This window comes from Marmota marmota, unplaced genomic scaffold (assembly GCF_001458135.2).
Source record: "Marmota marmota marmota unplaced genomic scaffold, marMar, whole genome shotgun sequence".
Taxonomy (NCBI): domain Eukaryota; kingdom Metazoa; phylum Chordata; class Mammalia; order Rodentia; family Sciuridae; genus Marmota; species Marmota marmota.
Window position 1 is genome coordinate 1,276,110 of NW_025999999.1, and position 25,953 is coordinate 1,302,062.

At 36.2% G+C, this 25,953-nt stretch overlaps 2 long non-coding RNA genes and 1 pseudogene across 2 annotated transcripts; 2 read left to right on the forward strand and 1 right to left on the reverse strand.

The window, feature by feature from the left end:
- Positions 1-18,808, reverse strand: part of LOC107149733 — a 32,654-nt pseudogene extending 13,846 nt beyond the window's left edge.
- On the forward strand, positions 9,417-25,107 carry LOC125617958. Its single transcript, XR_007349087.1, has 3 exons — positions 9,417-9,427; positions 18,600-18,606; positions 24,973-25,107. It is a non-coding gene; the product is annotated as an uncharacterized LOC125617958 (long non-coding RNA).
- LOC125617952 lies at positions 9,672-14,041 on the forward strand. Its single transcript, XR_007349081.1, has 3 exons — positions 9,672-9,684; positions 13,309-13,313; positions 13,890-14,041. It is a non-coding gene; the product is annotated as an uncharacterized LOC125617952 (long non-coding RNA).
- Positions 25,108-25,953: the final 846 nt, after the last annotated feature.

The following is a 25,953-nucleotide window of genomic DNA, read 5'->3' on the forward strand; positions in this document are numbered from 1 at the left end:
CAGAATATAAAAACTCAGAAGATACAATCTTAACACCAAACAAATGAATAACCCAATTAGTAAATGGGCAAATAAACAGACATTTATCAAAAGAAGAAATGTAAATGGCCAACAAATATATTAAAACATGTCCAGTATCCCTTGTGATCAAGCACATCAAAGTTAAACTGAAATATCATCACACTCCAGTTAGTATGTCACCCATCAAAAATACAAATAACAATAATTGCTTTGGAGGATATCCTGGGAAAAGTACGCTCATACATTCTTGGTAGGTAAAAATTGGTACGACCACTTTGGAAAGCAATATGGAGATCTGCAAAAACCAGGAATGGAACCATCTATGACCCAGCACTTCCACTCTTTGGTATTTACTCAAAAGAACTAAAATAAAGTATACTGTAGTGATATATGCATACCCATGTTTATAACAATGAATTTACAATTACCAAGTTATGGAAACATCCTAGATGTCCCTCAATGGAGAAAGCAAATATGATGAATATACACAAATATACACAAATGGAGAAAGCAGATATGATGAATATACACAATAAAGTTTCAATCTATCATAAGAAGAATGAGATTTTGTCACTTGCTGGTCGGTGGATGAAACTGAAGAACATCATGCTAAAAGTGGCCAGAATCAGAAAGTCAAAAGTTAAGTGTTTTTGTAGAGAAAAGAGAGAGAAGAAATAGGAGGGAAAACCATATAATGGAGGAAGGTGATCAGAGGGAGAAAAGAGGGGAGGGCACATGGGAATTACTGGAGCTCAAAATCTACCAAATTATGCCTATATATACATATATGCATATATTTGTACATGTATGTGCAGGACACAATGTAGTGTGTAATACATGGACATAGCATTATACATACACACAAAAAAAAATTCAGCAAGCTGAACTAGAATGGGAGAAATTCCAAGCATCCACCAGTGGAAAGAGTTGAAGTAGAGAAACCATAAACCATGAAGCTTAGAAAAGCTGTTGGAACTTCTTAAAAGGTTTCAAACTAGAAATCCCTGCAATTTACCTTTGTCTTTCTTATTGCACTATTTTATTTTCACTCAGTTGTTTAGTGCCCATCCTGTGAATCAGTCTGGACATAGAAGGGACACTAAAACAGAATGGGAAAAACAATCTTCCTCTTAGAAGATGTTGGAATTGAAACTCTGGGAGGAAATGGTTTCTATTTCAAAAATCCAAGCAAGGAAAACTTTTTTTTCAATAAGGCTGATATTACATCAACCACTTGATACTGTTTCCTAGTGTCTGCTAAAATTTTGTGTTTTTTCAGAATTATCTCTAATTTTATGTATTTTCTCAATTAATTGGATCATCTCTTAATTTTTTTTCTCCTTGATGTCCATTCCCATCCCATGTCCTTCATTTTTTATATTCACCTCATTTTAGTTGTGTCTCCATTCTCTCTACCATCCTTTTTTTCTTTTTCATTGTTATTCTACTTTCTTCATAATCTTTCTATTTTATCCCTTTTCCAATGAAATTTAATATACTACTATTAACACTTATTCTTCTCAGATATTACAAACCAATCCTCTTTGATCAATAGAGTCATAGTGGTCACTAATAATAACTTCCGTAAATATTATGTTACTATAAGTTTGCTTTTCAATTACTTTTGTATGATTGGTACTCTCTCTTTTCAAAGGGGTTCCCATATTTGAATTAAAGTTTTTAAATTCTAATAGGATGTGCTGAAACTAAGGTATATATCCCTAGTCAAGGTCTTATTATTAAGAGATAACTACTTACAAAGGACCCCACATATGAAACAGAAATCCACCTCAACAGATACACAAAACAGGTCCTCAGATAACATGAGCAAACAGTCCAACAAAACATCTACAAAAATATTTAACTTACCAATAACTGCATCCATAGATTTAGATGCAGGTAGAATGTCAAAGAATTAAAACTTTAATGGATAAAATGATAAATGAACTAAAAAGAAGGTCTAAGGAATGAAAAGTGAGAAAAAATATAAGAAGTGAAAGTAATTTTCAAGAAAGAGAGATTCTGAAAAAAGAATATACAAAAATTATGAAAATGAAAGATTAAGTAAATCAAATGAATATTCAGTTAAAAGTCTCACCAATAAATTAAATCACATAGAAGACAGAATTCCAGGGCTTTAGGACAAGGTGTGTGTACATTAAAACTCAGTGAGCAATAAAGAAAAGAAAAGAAGAAACCATGATCACAATATAAAGAAATCTGAGATAACTTTAAGAGATCAGACTTAAGAATCATTGGCATTAAAGAGGGAACTGAGACAAAAGCTAAGGGCATAGATAACCTTTTCAGTGAAATATTTCAGAGACATTTCCACACATTTGGAGTGAGAAGGGCTCCCAATAGGAGACATTCAGAACTCCAAATAATCAGGATTAAAAAAAAAAAAACTATCCAGGACACATCATACTTAAATACCTAACATATAGGAAAAAAAGAATTCTAGAGACCTCAAGACCACAAGAGATAACATTATGTCTCATTTACTGGTAATCCAGCCAGAATTACATCTGATTTCTTAGCTGAGACTCTAAAAGATAGGAGGAATTGGAATGATGTATTCAGAGCCTTGAAAGAAAATAATTGCCTATCAAGATTACCATATCAAGTAAAAGTATTCTTCATAATTGATGGGAAATAAAGACCTTTCTAGATGAGCAAAAACTAAAAGAATCCATGACTACTATGTCATCAACTACAAAGAATAAAGAAAAAAAATTCTATACACAGAGGTTAAAAAACAACTTTAGAACCAGCAAATAGATAAATCTCATTAAAAGACTAGATCACCAAATGAGAAACGGAACAAATTAAATATTAGAAACAAATCAAAATTAAAGTAATTAATAAATACTTCTTTATAATAACTGTTATAGTTTAAATATGAGATGTCCCCCCAAAGATCACATGTGAGAAAGTGCAATTCTCAGAAGTAAAATGACTATATTATGAGAGATATAGCCTAGACTATAAATTAATCCATTGATATGGTTCACATGTGTAGTAACTGTATGCAAGTAGGCTACGGCTGGATGAAGTAGGTTACTAGGGGATGTGCCATTGGGTTTATATTTTGTTTTTGGTGAGTGGAACGCTCTCTCTGCTTCCCAATTGTCATCTTTTGAACTGTTTTACTCCAACTTGCCCTTCTGCCATGTTTTGCCTCACCTCAGATCCAGAGGTATGCAGTCATCCAACCATAGACTGAACCTCTGAAACCATGAGCCAATATAAATGTTTTCTCCTCTATGTTCTTGTCAGGTCTGTGGTCACAACAAAGAAAAAGTTGACTAAAAGAGAAATTGGTATTGAAAGTGGGGCCATTGATGTGACTAACCATTCCATGTGGTTCAGAAGTCTTTGGAATTGGTTTGATGGGGGAAAATTTTTGAAGTTTAGATGTGCAAAATGAAAAAGCTCTAGAATGTTGTAAATGGAGCTTAATGGGTGATTCTGGTGAGAACTTGGAAGACTAGAATGCTGATAGGACTGTGGACAGTTAAGACAGGGCTCATCAGGTTTTGAACGATGGAACTCTTAGAAATTAAACTGGAGGATGTTCATGTTATTTTTAAGCAAAAAAAGTTTTCTACATTTTGTCCATGTCCTGAGATTTTCTGTGAGGCTGAATTTAACAGTGCTAAACTAATTAATCTGGCAGAAGAAATTTCAAGACAATTCAGCATTCATGCTGTGTCAAGGATATTGCTAGTGACCTTTAGTGAAGGTCACTGTGACAATCAGAAGCAGAAAGATATGAAAATTTGAATTTTTACCAGAAAAATCCAAGTAAAACTGGGGCTACAGAATTTGTGGTTGTTAGACAGATTACAGCCACTAAGTAGATGCTAAGTCTTTTAAAAAAGGACAATAAGAAAGTTGGCTTGAGGGCTTCTCAGTAATTGGCAAGACTACACTCCTCTCAGGCTTAAGGGTGTAAAAGTAAAAATTCCTTTGAGAAAGGACCATGGGAACACCCTACTTGCACAAGGGTCTTGGAAGATATTTCAATGTACAGGATAGTACAGACACAGAGATGGCCACAACTATGGTTCATGGAGGCTTGGTTGCTGCTCCAGATGGTGGCAAATCTTAGTGTCCACCATCTAGTGTTGGTACTGCATTAATGCCAGATGCTACCATTAGGGGGTCATGGAGGCCTCCACCAAGATTTTAAAGGAAGGTCTTGTAGGCCAGGCAAAGTGCAGCAGAATCAGATTTGGGGCAGACAGCCCCTGAAAATGCAATGCATGAAAATGTTAGCAGAAAGCTGAAGTTATAGTGGAAAGCCCAGGGCTTAAGAAATGCTAATAACATGAAACATCTGCCAAGGAACACCATAGGAGTTAAGTAGAAACAAACCAAGAGAGAGGCCATGTGGACTATAATCAGCAAAACCAGAGGGGTGAAGCTGCAAAAGCCCTTTAGAGATAACAGCATGTCGCCCCCTCCCCCCGCGCCGGCAAGGTAGATGGAACTGTGACCACCCACAGAACAGGCCCAGCGGCCTGCTGAGGGGCAGAGCCGCCCCCTACCCCACCCCACCCCCGCGCCTGCNTGATAATTATCTAGACTCTTCTAGTGAAATAAACAAATGGAAAAAAAAGGCCTTTTCTACATCTAGGGAAAATTATTTCTTAAGTTGTAAAAGAAAAAGAAGAGAAATCACCATAAACATCAGAGCAGGAATCAGGGGAAGAAAATATAAATTATAACTTAAGGGGACCTCAAATTCCAAGGAAGCTTTTTCAAATGAGCTTAATCCTCCCTCCCTCTCTCCCCATCCCCCTCCCTCACTCTCTCTCATACAGACATGCCTACTACCTCAACTCAACCTCTCACACATCTACATGTGCACATAATATGCACACACACATGTTTTTATTGCCCCATTATTCAGAACTGTGTTCTCCATGAAATCACATGTGTCTCCTTCCATTCAATTATGAGAGGAATAACATAATCAGTTCACTAATCACTGATGTGGATTGACTGAGCAGTAACTAGGCAGCAAGGTGTGGCTGGAGGAAATAGGTTATTGGGGGCATGCTTTGGGGATTTATATTTTGTCCTTGGTGAGCAGAGCACTCTCTGCTTCCTGATTGACATGTCCTGATCTAGTTTCTGCCAGTATGCACTTCTGCCATGATATTCTGCCTTATCTTGGGCCCAGAGCTTTGGATTCAACCACCTATGGACTGACCCTCTAAAACCTTGGGCCAACATGGGCATTTCCTCTTCTATGTTGTTCTTATCAGGTTTTTGATCACAACAACAAAAATATCTGGCTAAAATACATGAGTGCAAATGGTCTCAACTCTCATATTAAAATTCAGATTGGATTTAAAAATAAGACACCAACTATATACGGTTTGCAAGAGACTCATCTTATAGGCAAAGATATTCATAGGCTAAAAGGGAAAGGATGGAAAAAATATATTTCATGAAAACAGAGAACCAAAACAAGCAGGAGTAGGTCCTCTCAGAACAAACAAAGCTGATTTCAAGCCAAAATTAATCAGAAGAGGCAAGAAAAAGGCAATTCATACTGGTAGAAAACAATTCAGCCAAAAAGTAGTGATAGTGTTTGTACCCCTAAACATCAGTGCACCTAATTACATCAAGCAGATACTACTCAACGTAGAGATTCAAATAGGCTACAGTAAAATAATACTGGCTAGTTTAAATAGAACTCTTTCCTTATGAGACAGGTCATCCACACAAAAAAATCACTAAAGACTTTTCAGATTTAAAAGTATCATAGATCAAATGGACTTAGCATGCATTAATAGAATATTTCATGGAACAATAACTAAATTCAACTTCTTATCAGCTGACCATTCAACTGTCTCCAAATTGACTATATTTTAGGACACAAAGTAGTAAGTCTTAGAAAATATTCTTTTAAAATTAGTATAACCCCTTGCTTACATCTTATCAGGTCAACAGCAACAAAATAACCATAGAAATTACATAAGGACATAGAGATTCAATAATACACTTTTGAACAATGACTGGATCATTGAGAGAATGAGGGGAGGAAATTAAAATTTCTAGAATCAAAAAAACAATGGAGAGTCAATGTGCCAGAATCTCTGAAATACTAGGAAGGCAGTTCTAAGACAAGAGTTTATAAGCTAGGAATGGATACCTTAAGATTCAGAACAATCCCAGATAACAATCCTTAATAATGCATCTCCAGGCCTTAGAAAATTAGGAACAATCCCAAATATTGTAGAAAGAAGGAAATAATTAAGATGCAAGCTGAAATTAATGAGAGAATAAAAAAGGACTAAAGATCAGTGAAACAAAGACTTTGTTCTTTGAAAAGTTTAAACTAGACTGGTAAACCTTAGCCAAACTAAGAAAAGAGACACAAATTATATATGCACATAGCACAAATTTGTCAATTTCTTTCCCGTTCTTCATCTTTCCTTCTTTTCCTTTTTCCCCCATTTCTCTTTCTCAACTGTTCTTGTCTTTTTTCCATTTTGATGAGATCCCTTTACTTTTTCATTTCTCTCTCACTACTACATATGAGATAAAACATCTGAGGTGTGAATTTTTTCTTTCCTCAGGTAGATTATTAGTATCTATAGAAAAGGATCCAGGTATTCTGTGTATTTAGTAATTGGATTTTATTTCTTCTATGATAATTCTTACAGATCCATAAAGAAAAGATGTGCTTGAAATGCCTGTCAAAAATTTCTTGTCCGACTACTTAATTATCACTAGGAACCATAGGATTAATCAGTGACTCACTAGGAACCATAGAACTAACCAGTGAATCACAAAATCTAGAGGCAATCAGATAACTGAGCTGTTGTTCACATCCTACCTTGTTCATTTTGATCAGGAAGCAGTCGATGAAGTCCCGAGGATTGTCCATATCCAAGGATTCTTGGTGTTCTTGTACTTTCTCCAAAACATACTGTTTCACATCAGCAATATTCTTTAAAAGTTTTTTATGACTCCCTGGGAAATAATCAATGAGAACAGGAAAATTGTTGCAGATCTACAAAATAAAAAATATTTATTAACTAGAAACAGATAATAAAGACATGAATATTATGTGTAGTCCTTCTTAGAAATATAGATGTAAAAATTTAAAAAGTTGGTGTTTCTCTTGATAGAGAAATTTTTACTGTACATATATAATAATTCCCAAGCTTATAGAAAGATTTGTGGGAGAGAATTATGACCAGAGGTTATCAGAAATGATAATCATTTTCTATACTCATATGTCATCTTTAGAGATAAAAATAAGTTTATTTAAGTTCTCCTCTTTTTAAAACCAATTTTCCCTACAATCTGGAAATACAGATTGGTATGAATTAGCATGACTGATGCTCTGTAGATGAGAACAGAGTTTAAGGGAGTTTGGGTCACCATAGAAATAGTACAATGCTTGGTAATAGTGAATTATGCTCAGTAGAGTAGAAGGAAGAGGAGGAGGAAAGAGGAGAGGGAAAGGGGGAGTGGTCGGGACTGAAATAGAACATATTATATTCCATGCTTGTATAATTATTTCAAAATGAATTTATTTTTATGTATAACTAAAAAGAACTAATGACATTTTTTTAATTGAAAAAGAGCACAATGCTGTTTGCTGCTTTTTCTTATAAGAAGCAGCCTCATAAATAAAGTAGTTACTACAGGGGAGATTTTCAAAGTACATGAAATGCAGTTGGGCATTCTATGGAGAAGTAACTGTGCACAAAAATAGTTAGGAGATTTCTGAAGATCTGACTTTTATGAAGAATGCAGAACCTGCCAGCTAAGCATAGGGTAAAACTGTTTGTTCAGGGTTGTACACACTGAAATGCAATCATTTCATTAGCCTAACCCTGATTGCATTTCAGTGTGTACAACCCTGAACAGACAGATTCAATCCATTGTCTTTCAATATCCCTTCTCTCCTCACTTTTCTTCATTCCGCTTTGACTATTTCACTGATCTTTCTTCTATTCTTTTTTTTTAATGTGTGCCACCTTATTTTGGATTAGTTTCTGCATATCAGAGAAAACATTCAAACTTTGATTTTGTGGGACTAGCTTATTTGACTTAGCATGATATTCTTCAAATGCATCCATTTACTGGAAAATGACATAATGTCATTCTTCTTTATGGCTGAGTAATACTCCACTGGGTATATATGTCACACTTTCTTTATCCATTCATCCTTTGAAGGGCACCTAGTATGTCTCCGTAGCTTAATTATTGTAACTTGTGCTGTTATAAATATTGAAGTGCCTGCATCACTGTAGTATGCTGATTTTAAATCCTTTGGATGTATACTAAAGAGTAAAATAACTGGGACAAATTGTGGTTCCATTCATAGTTTTTGAGGAATGTCCATACTGCTTTCCAGAGTAATTGCACTAATTTGCAGTCCCACAAACAATGTACACATTTTCCCCACATTCTGGCTAAAATGTATTGTTACTTGTATTCTTGATAATTGCTATTCTGACTGCAGTGAGATGGAATCTCAATGTAGTTTCAATTTACCTTTCTCTAAATGCTAGAGATGTTGAACATTTCTTCCATATATTTATTGGCCATTCATATTTTTTCCTTTGAGAAGTGTCTCCTTAGTTCCTTTACCATTTATTGATTGGGTTATATGGGTTTTGGGTGTTAAATTTTATGAGTTCTTTGCATATCCTGAATATAGATGCCTTATCTGAAGAACAAGTGGCAAAGGTTTTCCACCATTCTGTAGGCTCTCTCTTTACATTCTTGACTGTTTCCTAGGCTGTGAAGAAGATTTTTAACTAGATATCATCCCATTTGTTATTATAATTTTTAATGTTCTTACTGGCATTTTAAGAGTCTTGTTGAAGAAGTCAGTTCCTGAGCTAATATGTTGGAGTGTGGGCCTACATTTTCTTCTAGCAGGTGCATTTTCTGGTCTAATTCCTACCTAGGTCTTTGATCCACTTTGAGTTGAGTTTTGTGCAGGATGAGAGATAGGGGTTCAATTTCATTCCATCACATGCAGATTTCCAGTTTCCCGGCACCGTTTAAAAAGACTATGTTTTCTCTAACATGTTTTTTGAAAACTTTGTCAAATACCAGAAAACTGTATTTCTGACAAGTAAAGTGATGAAATCTCTAAGTGGTGATTGGAGTGCAGCCCTTGATGATTCCTCCACAGGCCCCTGGATGCTCATTGAGTGTCATGACCTTGCTCAAATGCAGTTACTAAAGTACTTTATAAATATGAGGCTTTGGGGGTTACTGGGAGAAGCACTGGCCAGAGAGCCAATGGGCATTTCCTATCATCTCTACATGAAGGCATTCATTTTCCAGTGCATAAAGTAAAGGCCTCAGTCATAGTTTCCTGATACTCACTCCATGACATCCAACTCTGGGCCAGACTGTGGTGTTTAGACTCACTTGACTGCTTGGATCACTAGAAGGTCTTACATGTCGTAGTAAAGATGGTGTGTTTTCTCAGGAAAGGGGGATGGGATTTTTGTCTCACCTGGATCCATGGGGAACTCAGAATCTTCACATTTTCATTAAATTTTCCCATAAAGTATAGAAAATGCTGATCTTTATAATCAAAACGATTATGGAAGATAACAGAGCAGATCACATTGCAAGGAGCACAGCCCAGGAGAAAAGTAGGATCACAGGGTAAGGCTAAAGAAGTAGAAACATTAAAATCCACATTAAATATTTAAAAATTCATACAAATGTACTTATCTTTGAGATAACAGGAAAAGGTAATTGTAGACACTCTAAGCAATATCTCTCTAGAAATTCCTTTCACATGAAAAATATTCAGCATGCTAAAAATCAGTTCCACTTTTACCTTAAACTCAAATTGAGTTTGGCCTTGTAGCCAGTTTCATAGTGATTTTCCTAATGCTCCATTCAAATCTACTGCCTTTTTAAGCCATTCTAACCGAAAGTCACATTTATTTTGGAAAACATTTTAAAAGATCACTTTAAAAACACTTGTTAATTCAATTTCCGTGCTGAATCATAGTTGTCATCAAACCTGCAGAAAATTAGGAATTAGGTAGAAAGGGAAAAAAGTTAAAGGACATTCGTTTTATATCACTGAAATATTTGTGTGTAAAAACTGCAGAGGTAAAGAATAAATCGAGAGTAATTATGTACAGATTTGTATACTTGTGGAACAAATGAATATAAGCAGAAAACATTCATGTTTTATGAGGAAGAAAGGCAAACACATAAATAATGACATTTGTTGACAAAAATAAAGGTAACGAAAATTTATTTAAAGTAAATTCAAGGTAACACAAAGGTTTAGTTCATAAATGGAATCTATTTATTTATTAGACAGAAAGAGAGAGAGAGAGAGAGACTGACTAAGGGAAATTTTTTCGCTTTAGGAAATAGAGCCCATCATCTTCAAATACCTCATTATTTAATCTATTTGGAAATTCTGCCTTGTTGTGAAATTCTGGAACATTTCTCTGAATCATATAGTCACAAGTATATTTTAGTAAATATGCATGCTTGTTGGGAGCTGCTTTGAATGAACATGCCTTCAAGTCCTCATGCCCTGGGGGCTCTGACCAATGACTACATTTTGTAGTGACTTCGGTGTTGTCCCAGCTGGGGAGCAAGGTGTGGCTCCAGGTGTAGGCATCACCCAAGGGGGTTCAGCTACACTCACCTGTTCCTTTGTAATCCTACCCCTTTCCTTCTTTGGGGATAGAATGTTCCATGGAAACTCCTTGTGTGTTTCCTGTATAAGAATAAAGAAGTCCAATGGCTCTCTCTCTTTCCAAGGACACTTAAGGTTGCAGAGCCATCTCTGGATTGCTGAAAAGATATTTCGGTGTGGTTGTGTGCTTTCTTTGTCATTTTCTTAATTTATTGGAATAGTCAGATTTGGGGAACTGAGCACTAGATCGCCAGCTAGGACAGATGGCAACAAATGCTGGTCATCCCTATAGTCAATACTGTCATTTTGTAGGTACAGAAATTAACATACAATAAGGTTTTCACTTTTGTAGGGATGTATAAAAATGAAATTACAATTAGGTGATCAATAAATATCATTGGTAAAAAATAAAGTATCCAAAGTCACAACTATATTTTTTTAATTACAGTTTACTTGATAAACCAAGTAGATTTTATATTTAACTAAACTTTACTTGATAAAAAAAATTTACCAAAAAGGTAAAGGCATCTACAATAAAAAATTACAAAATGCCGATGAAAGAAATTGAAGAATATACAAATAAATGGAGGATTAATATTGTTAAAAGTATCATACTATCCAAATCAATTTTTAGGCTCAATTTAATTCTCATGATAACACCAAAGACATTCTTCACAGAACTCATACAAAAAAATCCTAAAATTCATATGGAAGCACAAATATATATATATATATATATATATATATAGATGATATATAGATATATAGATATAGATAGATATAGATACAGATAGAGAGATATAGATATATATAGATAGGTAGATAGATAGATAGATATTTCATATATAGAGAGACTTGAAAATATATTTATACAGTCAACACAGTCTTGAGCAAAAGGTCAAAGCTGGAAGCAAGACAATTCCTGACTTTAAGCCATACAACATAGCCACAGTAAACCAAACAGCATGGCATTGGCATAAAAACAGGAAAATAGAATAATCAAAGAGAAAGGAGATCCTGGAGGAGGGGAAAATGCATCTATAGTCCACTGATTCTAAACAAAGTTACTAAAACTTATGGTGGAAAAAGGAGACCCTCTTCAATAAATGGAGCAGACAGAAGATTGTGACTTGAACCTCATCTCTCACCCTGTACAAAATCCAACTCAAAAATGGTTCAGAGACCTTACTGTAGGTTCTGAAACACTAAATGAACTAGAAGAAAACATAGGGGGAATACCTCAAGATGAATACAAGTGATGATTTTTTCTATATGACCCTAAAAGCAAAAATAGGCAAATAGATAACGTCGAGTTGAAAAGCTCTTACACAACAGTCAATAGAGTGAAGAGACATTCTACAGAATGAGAGATAATATTTGCCAATTATTCATCTCACAGAGGATTAAAATCAACAATACATAAAGAACAAAAAAAACTTAACAACAAACCACAAGTAATACAATTAAAAAATGGGCAAATAATCTTAATAGGTACTTCTCAAAAGAAGAAATATAACTGATCAATAAGTACTTTTTTAAAATTCTCAATATCATTAGGTATCAGGCAAATGCAAATCAAAACTACCAAGAGATATCATTTTGCTCAGGTTAAAATGGCTATCATAAAAACATGAAAACAAAAATAAGAAACACATATTACCATCACCACAACAACAATTAACAAATATTGGAGAGGTGTGACAAAAAAGTACACCTTGTAACTGTTGGTGGGAATGTGCATTCGGATAGTCATTATGTAAAATAGTATGCAGTTCCCTGAAACATAAAGAGATCTTCCATATGATCTAAGTGTCCTGTTTCTTGGCACATAGATGAAAGAAGTGAAATCAACATACAACATAGATTCCTGCATGTTCAGGATAACTACGACACTATTCATAATAGCTAAGATATCATATTTATGTGCTTATCATCAGATGGGTGGATAAAGAAAATGTGTTATAAATACATTATGTATTTGTATTTAGTCATAAAAAGAAGGAAATCTTGTCATTTGCTGCAAAGAAGAGAGAACTGGGGGAACTTATGGTAAGAGATCAGAAACATAAAGTTGAGTATTGCATGGCGTCTCTCATGTGTGGAAGATGAATGTGTTCAAAATGAATGCGAACCTGAAGGTAAAAGAGTGATTACTGGAGATAGGGCGGTGAAGAGGGTAGAGAGATGCAGCAGATGAATTTTAAACAGCATATGCTTCACATATATGTATGAATATCATAGGGACATCATTAATATGAACTGATTACATGTCAATAAAAAATACAATAGAAAAATTTTAAAATAAACAAATGAAAAAAATAATGCAAAGAAAGTGTAGAGCATTAGGTAAGAGCAATGCTTTCAAATTATCCACTTCACCAGGCTCTGTGAATGTTCCAGTGTTCTAAGCTTTGAGAACAAAGGTATATTTTAGCTATGGAGTTTGAAGGTAATTAGGGAAGACTGGCAATTTCTTTGTGTGTCATTCACTAGTAAAGTCTGATTCTTACTCTTTCCTCTTTTGTTAATTGGAAGAGAAATTTAAAAACAGAGCAATTGAGATCCAAGCTGAAAATCAGAGACACCGTAAAAACATTTCATGGGTTAGTAGAGAAGACAAGGAGAGGTAAGTGATTACCATATGCAAGATTAATGAGAATTTCCAGGAGATATGCAAATGAATGTAAACCCATTGATTATATAATTACTGCATATTGTAGGCACTGGCCTTGAAAGAAACCCTGAGAGAAGTCAGAAATCAAAAGTGACTGTACAACCACTGTCCAATTCACTGAAAGAACATATCACTTGCTTCAGCTCCACAGGGTCTATGGCTGTGTCCAATGGACCACGGTGAAGGCTGTGGATTGGGAAACTCACAAATGTGCCATGGAGAAACCCTGCTTTTTAACTCTTTAAGAAAAATGCATCTCTAAACTTTGTCTCTTCATGATGCAATGATTTGAAAACATCAATAAAGCTGGTCAGAGTAGGATTATACGACCTTTTACATCTACCATGCATGCCCACTCATGTCTGTGCACAGGCCAGCAAAGATAAACAAACTCTGACTCTCTGCTTAATACCATCACTCCTCTACATGAGTCTTGACAGGACCTATAATTAAAGGCCTGGCTGTTGCTGAAATGTATTCACTAGACCCAGAAAAGAGCAATCTGTTAAGAACAGTGATACCACAAAGCACTTACAGTTGGTTTTCCTCAACTCCTGCACAAGGCAGCGGGCTTCTTCTTGAATTCGGTCCTCAATGCTCCTCTTCCCCATCCCAAAATCCTGCAGAGTCATGACTGAGAAGCATCTCATCACTTTCCATCTGTTTCCAGTAGTTAAAAGGATTCCTAAATGAAAGGGAGCAGAATCTAGGAGGATATCCCAGGCAAGGTAGAGGAAGTTGATAAATGGCACCCACAGAAATGGTCAAGCTCAACCTGGCTTTCTCTTTTATATTTTCCTCCTCCCCGTGACCATTGCTCACCCACCAATGGGAGCTCATAACCCACTTGAATCAAAGTGTGAAATATGATATATCAAGAACTATGTAATGTTTTGAACAACCAACAATAAAAATTAAAAAAAAAAAGACACAACATACATTGCTGCATGTTCAGGAAAACTATAACACTATTCATAATAATTTAGATATCATATTAAATTAAGTGCTTATCAACAGAATGGTGACTAAATATGCTCTGTTACATACACAATGTATTTGTATTCAGTCATAAAGAAGAAATAAATCTTGTCATTTGCAGCAAAGAAGAGAGAACTGGGGGACTTTATGTTAAGTAAGAGGTCAGAAACAGAAAGTCAAGTATTTCATGGTCTCTCTCATGTGTGAAAGCTAAAATAAATATGACCCTGAAAGTAAAAGAGTGATTACTGGAGATGGGAAAGAGTGTGTGCTGGTGGTGAGTAGGGCAGAGTGATGGAGAGGATGGAATTTAAACAGTATATGTTCATACATATGTCAGAATACCATAGTGGCTTTCATTAATATGGACTGATTATATGTTCATTATAAATACAATAGAATAATTTTAAATAAACAAATAAAAAATAATAATGCAAAGAAAGCATAGAGAATTGGGTAAGAGCAAAACTTTCAGGTTATCTGCTCCTCCATCAGGCTCTGTAAATGTTCCAGGGTTCAAAAGCTTTCAGAACAAAGGTTTCTTTCAGTTATAGAGTTGGAGGGTAATTAGGGAAAACTGGGAATTTCTTTTGTATGTTATTCACTGGTAAAGTCTGATTTTTGGTCTTTCTTTCTTTCTTTCTTTCTTGTTCTTTTTCTTTCTTTCTTTCTTTCTTTCTTTCTTTCTTTCTTTTTTGTTAATTTGAAAGACAAATTTAAAAACAGAACAATCTGAATCCAAGCTGAAAATCAGAGACACTGTGAAAAACACTTGGGTCAGTAAAAAAGACAGGAGAGGTAAGTATTTAGTGTAATCATAATTATTGAGACTTTCTGTAGGGATTCTGGCTGTGGAAATGTACAGAGAAGCATTTCCCTGGTGAGCAAACACCCAGAGGGTAACAGGTACTCTGTTTCCCACCCTTAGAATGCCCTGCAGTTTCTCCTAGGAACTAGTAAAATAACTGTATACATATGCAATGTCTAGCTGCTATAGCAATGCCCTACTTGAAAGGGCTCTGTGCTAGAGTCTTATCAGCCTCAACCTTGATCTTTGGCACATAACTTCTGGGAATAAAGGAATCTGCTTGCTAGAAAACTACAATGTTTCACCAAGCTAAGGTGCTTCTGGATTGGCCTGCCTAACAGTAACTTCAGAAAATGGATTTTCTTGAGAGTTTCACAAATCTTCTGACATTACATATTATGACTGTAGAATGTAACTGCAGTATAAGCAACCTTACTGATACACTAAACAATAATGTAGTTGTGGTACTAATGACCTAATGTAACCTATTGGTATAAATAAATGTGGTCGCTTGGACAAACAGCCATTTTTACCTGCCTCTATATCTTGTCTCTGTGTCTTATTATTATTTTCCTTACAACTCTCCAGGAGATATGCCAATAAATGTAAAACCAGAGATTAGTATAATTACTAGGTACTGGCCTTGGAAGAAACCATGAGTGAAGTCAGAAAGCAAAAGAGACTGTGATATAACGAATCACTCACACTTGGTTTTCCTCAACTCCTCCACAAGGCAACGGGCTTCCTCTTGAACTCGGTCTTCAATGCTCCTCTTCCCCATCCCAAAATTCCTCAGAGTCATGACTGAGAAGCGCCTCATCACTTTCCATCTGTTTCCAGTAGTTAAAAGGATTCCTAAATGAAAGGGAGCAGAATCTAGGAGGATATCCCAGGCAAGGTAGAGGAAGTTGATAAATGGCACCCACAGAAATGGTCAAGCTCAACCTGGCTTTCTCTTCTATATTTTCCTCCTCCCCGTGACCATTGCTCACCCACCTCACATGCATGCACACTTACCAAGTCCTTTAGTAACTCTCTCAACCACAGGGAAACTGCCTATTCCAGAAAATACTTCCCCATGATCAATCAGGGCTTCCTTCACAGCTTCATATCCATGCAACACCACAGTGGGCCTCGTACCCAAATACACAGTGAACACAGGGCCATAGGCTTTTGACAACTGGAAATGGGAAAGAAAATGCAAAAATTAGCTGAGGAAGATCAGCATTTGATCTACATGTTTGGAATGATTCAGACTGTTACAGATTATGAGTATTTCTTATATTTCATTGTGCCATAGAATCTTCAAATATTTCTCAATTTTTCTCATATAATGTGATGGCCATTAAGCTGTCACATATGGATGGGCTGCAATGTGCTATACCTGGCTCAGGCAATGGATATCTGTGTTACGATTAATTCTCATATCAATGAATTTAGGGGACTTACTTGTTCTGTTTTACATTCAAGGGAAACAAAGTCAGAAAGTTACAAACTCATTTGCAGTGAACCATGTATAATAAACAGAAGACCCAAATGTGAACCTTTATTTTGTTAACTTCTCAAATTTGAACAATTTGTTAGTATCCAGTGCTTATGCACCTTTGCGCCAACACACAGAAAATTTTTTCTTTATTTTTAAAAGTGACCACAGATGATCTTAACACTCATAGGTTGAGGCCACAGATATCACTAACACAGCAAGAGAATGAGTACCAGGGAGGAGGCAGCATCAGGCCATGTAGCATATCATGGAAGAACAATTTCTCTCACCCAGCAGTAATTCATAGGGTACAGACTGAAGTTTAATGCAAACCCACAAGGATTCTGTTACCATCCAGTGGACCCTAAATGGTTAATTCTTTCCTTCATTTTCTTATGCTGGTTCTCAGCCCATAGTCTTCTTTTTATTAAATACTTTATTGAGGTACAATTGAAAAATTATATATATATATATATATATATATATACACTTAGAGTATAAAATGTGCTATTTTGATTCATGTAGACATTGCAAATTGATTACCACAGCCAAGTTAATTAATATACATCACCTCAGTGTTAACATTGTCATGTGTGGGTGATGAATACACATTAATAAACTTCAGGTGTAAGACACTTTATTTACTTGCGTCACCACGCTGTGTCTTAGGTCTCCAGTGAATATTCACCAAGTAACTGAATGTTTATACCCTGGGACCAACATCTCACCTTTTCTCTCACATCGCAGCTCTCAATAGCCATCATTCTAGTTTCTATTACTATGAGTTTGAGGCTTTTTTGCTTTGCTTTGTAAGATTCCACAGGTAAGTGAGGTCATGGAGTGAAGGTCTTTTTGTGTGGCTATTTCCCTTATCATAAAGTCCTCCAGGCTCCTTCCAGGATATGATCAGTAGTAGGAGTTCGAATTTAGAACTCTGCACCACTTCCACTGCAAGAATTTACAATCTGTCAGCGCTCCTCAGAGGATCCCACCCTATACTAGAAGAATGGAAGCTGAGCACTACTACAACAAATGGGCTCCTAGCCACATTATCTGGCAGCTAGCTAGTGAGGAATGCAAATGTGCTTGCTTCACAATTCCCAAACCTTGACCCCAGGGTTACAAAGCAAAATATAAACATGAAAAATGAAAATCCGTTCCTACCAACAATTTAGACCACCTCAGTGGCCAGGGGTGGGGGGGGGACCTTTACTTCTCATGAGTATTTTTCCTTTGTTTACTCCATGTATACTGCATTGAAAATATATTGTTTGCTTTTTCTTAAAATTAAAGAACTCTAGAAAACTTAACACTAAAAAAACAAATAACCTCATTAATAAATGTGCAAAGGAACTGACAGGTACTTCACAGAAGAAATACAAATGCTCAACAAACATGTGAAAAAATATTCAACATCTCCAGCCATTAGAGAAATTCAAATTAAAACTATACTGATATTCCTTATCACTCCAGTCAGAATGGCAATTAGTAAGAACACAAGTAACAATAAGTGTTGATGAGGATGTGGGGGAAATGTTTCCCTCATATATTGGTGTATGTACAGCAAATTGGTACAACCACTCTGGAAAGCAGTTTTCCTTAAAAAACTTGAAATGGATTCACCATTTAACCCAGTTATCCTGCTCCTCAGTTTATACCTAAAACACTTAAAATAAACATGCTATAGTGACACAGCCACATCAATGTTTATAGTAGCTCACTTCACATAGTCAAGCTATGGAACCAACCTAGGTGTCCTTTAACAGATCACTAAATAAAGAAAATGTGGTATGTATATAGAATGATTAAAATATTAATCAGCCATAAAGAAGAATGACATTATAGCATATGCCACTAAATGGCTGGAACTGGAAAATATCATGCTAAGTGAAATAAGCCAGTTCCAAAAAACCAAAGGCCAAATGTTCTCTCTGCTATGTGGATGCTAAACCACAACAAGAAAGGGTAGTGTTATGGTTTGAATATGACATGTCCCCCAAGTGAAATAATGCAAGAAGGTTCAGAGGAGAAATTATTTAATAATGATTTAACCCAATGAGTGGATTAATCCCTGATGGAATTAACTGAGTGATAACTAGAGGCAGGTGGGGTGTGGCTGGAGGAGGTGGTTCATCAGGGGTATGGCTACGGGGTACATACTTTGTATATGGAGCTGGAGTCTCTCTCTCTCTGCTTCTTAATGTGAGCTGCTTCCCTCTGCCGCACTCTCCCATCATGATGTTCAGCTTCACCTCATGCCCTGAGGAAAGGAGTCAGACTTGTATGGACTAAGACCTCTGAAGCTGTGAGCCCTCAAATAAACTCTTCCTCCTTACAGTCACAGCAGTAAAAAAGCTTACTAAAACAGGGAGGGGAAGAATAGAAGTTCATGGGATTAGACAAAAAGGAATGAAGGGAAAGGAGGGGGTATGGAAGTAGAAGAGACTGTAGAATGAATCAGACATGACTTTCCTTGGCTCATAAATGAATACACAAGTTGCCATCTCAGGTCGCATCCACCTCAGAATGGGGACACCAGACAGGGCCTGGAGATATATTGTCAGGGTACCTGCAGGTCTGGTTGTAACTGAGGTCTTTCTGCTGGGTGTGCTAGTGGCCACCATCTGGCTGCCTCTCTGCGGGGTTTCTCCTTTGTGTGACTACCTCCCTGGTGGTCTCCCTGCGGGTTGAAAATGGCATGGAGATCTTGTGACTGCAGCAAGGCTGGGCCTGGGTAAACTGAAGCCCAGGTCCATCAGATTGTAGCTGGGCTTGTTTGGGTCAGGCTGGATCTAGCAAGCCTGTGGAATGCCAGAGACTAGGGGCAGTGCCCCAGGGAAATCTCAGGTTGAAGAAATTAGAGAAAACAAGGCTCTCTACATCTCAGGGAGTCCTGAGGTACATGGGGACAGAGTGGGTCAGCTACAATGAGTGGGAAGACTGGAAGAGGATGTGAGGGCATCTTGCTATCAACTCACCCACCCAACAAGTCTGGTACCCACCAGACTGGAGCTACCATCAAACTTCAGACAACTCCACGGGTCAGCAGAGAAGGGAAGCTGATAAAATTTTTGAAAGCCCTTGGAAACAATCGTTCAACTTTCCATTAAGACCTCTTTTTTTTTTCCTTTTGCCCCCTCTCTCACATCTCTACCATCTTTGAATCCAAATATTATTCATGCATCAATTTATTGAGGAATGGGATGTCTAAATTGTATATTACAGTTTTATTGTGATCCTTATATTTTTACATTTTTAAAAAATCTGTATATATTTTTTCTCTCTGTCTCCCTGGATTCTCTGTCACACTTCTCTCATACAAACAGCCCATCACTATTAATTCCTTCCTCAATCTTACTATAAACTTTTGCCTTTAAATTCTTTCCTTCTCCATCATAAACGTCACATCTTGCACTATTTCTGTTCCCTCATTGTCCATCATTAGAAACAGTAACCCCTTTTAGAAAACTTACTGTTTATGTTGTAGACAATAATTTAACATCATTTCTGTTTATTATGACAAAAATGTAGATGCCTTAATAGGAGCTATTTGGTTTAAAGGTGTATCTTATTTGCATTGGGTGTTGTTAATATTCATCTCCCCCTGTAAGATGAGGTACTGGAAACCTTCAGGGGCACTATAAGACTACAAAACTTGATGCCTCACCTCTATATCACAGGTGGGAAGACACACAAACAACATGGAAAACAAACAAACCAAGATGTTCCTACAATAGAATCTGTAGACAACACAGAAAATGTCAGAGAAGGAATTTAGAATGTAATAGTTAAGCTGATCAATTAAGTAAAGGATAGTATAAGAAGTGAAATCAAAGAGAAAACTCAGGAAGTGAAAGATTCATTCAACAAGAGAGATTGAAAAAAAGCAGAAATCCTCAAAATAAAGAAAAAAAAGCAAATTAATATTTCAATGGAAAGTATTACTGACAGACTAGACCACTTAGAAGACAGAACCTCAGGCAATGAAGACAAAATATACACTCTTTGAAAATAAAATCAACAACACAGAGAAGATGGTAAGAAACCATAAACACAACTTCCAAGAAATATGGGATAACATGAAAAGATCAAATTTAAGATTTATCACAATAGATGAAGGCATGGAGATACAAACAAAAGGACTGCACAATTTATTTAAAGACATAATATCAGAAATTTTCCCAAATCTAAAGAATGAAATGGAAAATCAACTCCTGTAAGAGGCTTACAGGCCCCCAAATGTACAAAATTACATAGACCCACACCAAGGCCCATTATAATGAGACTGACTAGCATACAGAATAAGGAGAGAATTTTAAAGTCTGCAAGAGAAAAAAAGGTTTAATTGCATATGGGGGAAAACAATTCAGATTTCAGCTGATTCCTCAACCCAGAGCCTCAATGCAAGGAGGTCCTGGAATAACATGTACCAATTTCTAAAAGAAAATGATGCCTTATAATGTTTTGAACAACCAATAAAAAAAAAAGAAAACGAGGTCTTGGAACCCCTGGGGACCCCAAGATCCTTTTGAAAGTCTGCAAAGTCAAAACCATTTTCACAATCACACTGAAATATATTTGAGTTTATCACTCCATCAAGTGCACAGTGGAGTTTTCTCAAGGCTACATGACTGGTGATATTATAACAGATTGAATGGAGAGGCAGACATGAGAATCCAGCTGTCTCCTATTAAGCCAGACATAAAAGAGGTTTGCAAAAGTGTAAAATAATGGAACCAAATGCTTTGTTTCAGAATATATAGTTGTTTTCCATTAAAAGCATGCTATTCATGTAAAAAAAAAAAAAAAGAAAATGATGCCAACCAAGAATTTTATATCCAGCAAAATTAAACTTCAGATTTGAAGATGAAATAAAAACCTTTCATGATAAGCAAAAGTTAAAACACTTTACAACTAGAAAGCCTGCACTATAGAACATTCTTGTCAAAATATTGCACAGAGGAAATGAAAACCAGCAAAGGGAGGAGTTGCAATAAGGAAAGATCAAAGGAGAAACTAAGTCGAGTTTAAAAACCAAAAATAAACCAAAATGACATGGATTACAAATCATATCTCAGTAATAACCCTGAATGTTAATGGCCTAAAGTTATCCATCAAAAGACATAGACTGGCAGATTGAATTTTTTTAAAAAGACCAAAGAATATGTTGTCTTCAAGAGACTCACACCTCCTAGGAAAAGACATCAGAAGGTGACAGGATGGGAAAAACCTATAACTCACATGGAATGCATAAACAAGCAGGGGTTTCCATCCTCATATCAGACAAAGTGGACTTGGTGCTTGGGCTCCAGCAAGGAGGTCCATGGAACAGGGTAGAGGAGAGTGTGGCTGTGGAGTCGCTAATCAAGGCCTCAGGAGACCAAGCAGGAAGCAGGTCTGATTTTATTGCACAGTTACCATGTATATATACTCAGGCAGTAGCTACGCAGATTACAGGCAGCCACCAACACAATTTCTTGCTAACTGTCCTTGTAGCAACCAATCGAGGAGTGGGCCCTGGAGTAAGCACAGGGACTGCAACACTCAGCCTCACGCCCAGGGCTGTGCCTACGATATCAGCGGTTTGCCATTCACCCACCCAGCACAAGGGGAGTGGTTTGCCACTCAGACACTCTTAATGTATGCCACATAAGCAGTACTCCATGAGCTTCTCCCCACAACTTGGAACCAAAGTTAATCAGAAGGGATAAGAAAGAACATTTCATACTGCTTAGGGGACTCATACATCCACAAGACGTGACATTCATAAATATTTATGCCCCAAACAATGGAGCATCTACATGTGTCAAATAAACATTTCTCAAATTCAGGAATGAAATAGACCACAACACAATAATATTGGGAACAAGACAGAGTTTCATATTCCTTGAAACTCTAGCCAGAGAAATCAGACAGATGAAAGAAATGAAAGGGATACACATAGGAAAATAAGAGCTCAAATGATCACTATTTGCCAATGACATAATTTTGTATTTCTAAGGTCCAAAAAGTTTTGCCAAAAACTTCTAGAGCTAATAAATTAATTCAACAAAGTATCAGGATGTAAATTCAACACCAGTAAATCAAAAAAAAAAAATTCTCTACATTGGCAATTAATCCGTTGAAAGACAAATTACAAAAACTACCCCATTCATAAGAGCCTCAAAAAAATATAAAATACTTGGGAATTAATTTAACAAAAAAGGTAAAAGACCTCCACAATGAAAACTATAGAACACTAAAACAAAGAAGATGGAAAGATGTCCCACACTCTTGGACAGGAAGAAGTAATATTGCCAAAATGGCCATACTACCAAAGCTGATATACAGATTTAATGCAATTACTATTAAAATTCCAAGGACATTCTTCATAAAACTACAAACAGCAATCACAAAATTCATTTGGAAAAATAAGAAATCCAGAATAGCCAAAGTGATCCTTAGCAAAAGGAGTGAGGCAAGAGGCATAAAATACCAGACATTAAACTGTACTAAAGAGCAATAGTAACAAAAAATGGCATGGTACTGGCACCAAAATAGACATGTAGACCAATGACACAAAATAGAAAACACACAGACAAACCCATATAAACTCAGTTATCTCAAACTAGACAAGGGCACCAAAAACATACATTGGAGAAAAGATAACCTATTCCACAAACAGTACTTGGAAACCTGGAAATGCATATGTAGCAAAATAAAATTAAACCTCTATTTCTCACTGTAATAAAAATCAAGTCAAAGTGGGTCAAAAACTTAGGCACTAGAATAGAGACCCTGCACCTAATAGAAGAAAAAGCAGGCCCAAATCTTCATGTCCGCTTAGGATCTGACTTGATGCCCACCAACAGATGAATAGATAAAAAAAAATATGGTACATATACACAATAGAATATTACTCTGCCTTAAAGAAAATGGAAATTATGGCATTTGCAGGTAAATGGGATGGAAGTAGAGAACATCATGCTAAGCAAAGTAAGCCAATCCCAAATTACCAAAGGTCAAATGTTTTCTCTGATAAGGAGATGCTGATCCACAGTGGGGGCTAAGTAGGAGGGAAAAATTAAGAAATTTGGATTGCACAGAGAGGAGTGAGTGGGGCTGTGGGGATGGGAAGAATGGTAGAATGAGAACCCAGTGCCTCACACATGTGCGGCAAGTGCTTTACCACTGAGCCCCAGCCCCAGACCCTTGTTCACACTTTTTATTGTTGATCCCAACATTCCTCTATAGGTGGCAATTAGTGTTACAGATGTCAAAATAGATACTGCACATTTGTCTTGAGGCTGTACATTTCTTGGTAACAATAATGCAATTCCTGGCTGACTGCTTCCTCTAAGTGGGATTGAAAAGTGAGTGGGTCATATCAGGTTCACAGAGTAGACATCCTGCTCCCAAGCAATACTCACAACTCAACCCTGTAACAATGGATCTCACCCCACACTTGTAGTCCCACCTCAGTCTCAACATTACTTCAAAACATAAAATTAAGGAGAAAAAAATCTCAAACTTACAACCAGGTCAAAGGAGAATCAACCAAAGGGGGACCTCAGGTCACACCTCTGGACCTACTCATATATCAAAAACAGAAAAAATAACCCCAAACAAAAGACATAACTGCATACACAAAAGGACATAGGTGTAAAATAGAAAGTAGAATCCATTTCCATTGAAGTGCAATTTCATGAATTCTGAAAACTTGAGAAACCAAATGAATAACTCTTCCCTCCTAATTCACCATCCCCCTGTAAAAGATTCCACAGATAGAAAAGTGTGTGAAATTCTAGAGAAAAGTGATAGAAAATTGATTATTAAAATGTTCAGTAAACTAAAGGAATACCTAAGGAATGAATTAAAAGAGAAAACTCAGGAGTTGAAAGACAATTTTGATAAAGAAATAGCAATATTGAAAAGAAACTAGTCAAAACTCCTGGAAATGAAAGACACCCTGAAAGTAATAAAAATTCAAAGAATCACAAGCAGATTAGATTGTGCAGAAAACAGAAAATCATGGCAAATGATGATGAAAAAAATGAAGAGCAGGGCTACTCCAGACTTTTGCCATTTAAATATTGCCATCAAAATATTAAATATAAATTTTTTAATCCCAGATGCATTGTTTCATCACACTACCTGTAACAATGAAAGACTATTAAAAAATGAAAACCTCAATGTCCAAAGAGTCTTTTCTGTGCAACAATCTCTTTTAATAATTTGCCTTGTGCATATATTTAATTAAAAATAAAGAATTAATATAAATAAATACAATAAAATAAAGGATTAATATATTCAGTAAATAAATAAAATAATTAATATATTCACCACTGGAGGAGCATCAACAGACTTACATTAGTTAAGGATTTGCTGATGTTTTTAGCATCTATCTGCAGGATATTCCCAAGAATTGGGAGAGGCATGGGTCCTGGTGGGAGTCTTCCCTTCCCAGATCTCTGTCTCCATAGTGAGAGGAGAAGAATACAGGAAAGACTGATCACCAGGACTACAACTGGATCCATTGAAGCCTTCCTCTTTTACTTATTCAACTGTGAACTTGCAATCAATGTAAAGCTTTTATAGTTCACTCTGTTATAGTGCACTATCAGATTGTGTCCTATTGACATAAAGTGCTGAGCCAATCAACTAGGTAAGTTCTAATTCCTTCTGAGTGTACATTAGTCACCTGATAAGGATAAACAAACTGTTATTTAATCTTGCTCTCCTTTCCAAATCTCTGTCCATGACAATCTAGTTCAGGCACTCTGAGATCACAGGAATAGATATTTTAAAACAAAGAAGCAAACAAACAAACACACAAGCACACATCCTCTGGTGGTACCAATGTGCAGCTAAGAATAAGAAAAAAAAATGAAGCATTTGATCCCAAACCTTACCCAACCTGCTGGATTCTCAGACTGATCTGTGTATCTCCGACTTTTATATTGAAATATTGAACATGTAATACTTCATTAAAAAATATGATAGTTTGTCTTTGAAAATCAAGTCTTTTAAACATTTTAAAGGGCTGGACTAACATCACAAGTGCCTATGCATAAATTAGGAAGTACAACTTAAACATTTTAAAATACCAAACATATATCAACATGTAACTAAGTAAATGTACAAAACATTTGCTATTTAGTACCCCCAAATCCCCAAATCCTGCAGAGCAGAGGGCAGATGTTATTATTTTTTATTTGAAAATGAGGAAACAGAGATTCTCTGAGCATGGGAGACCTTCATTAGAACTGGAACTTGAATGAGCTCTGATGCCCATAACGGTGTGCTATGAATTATAACAGAGCGGCCTCCGAAGCCACCTTAGA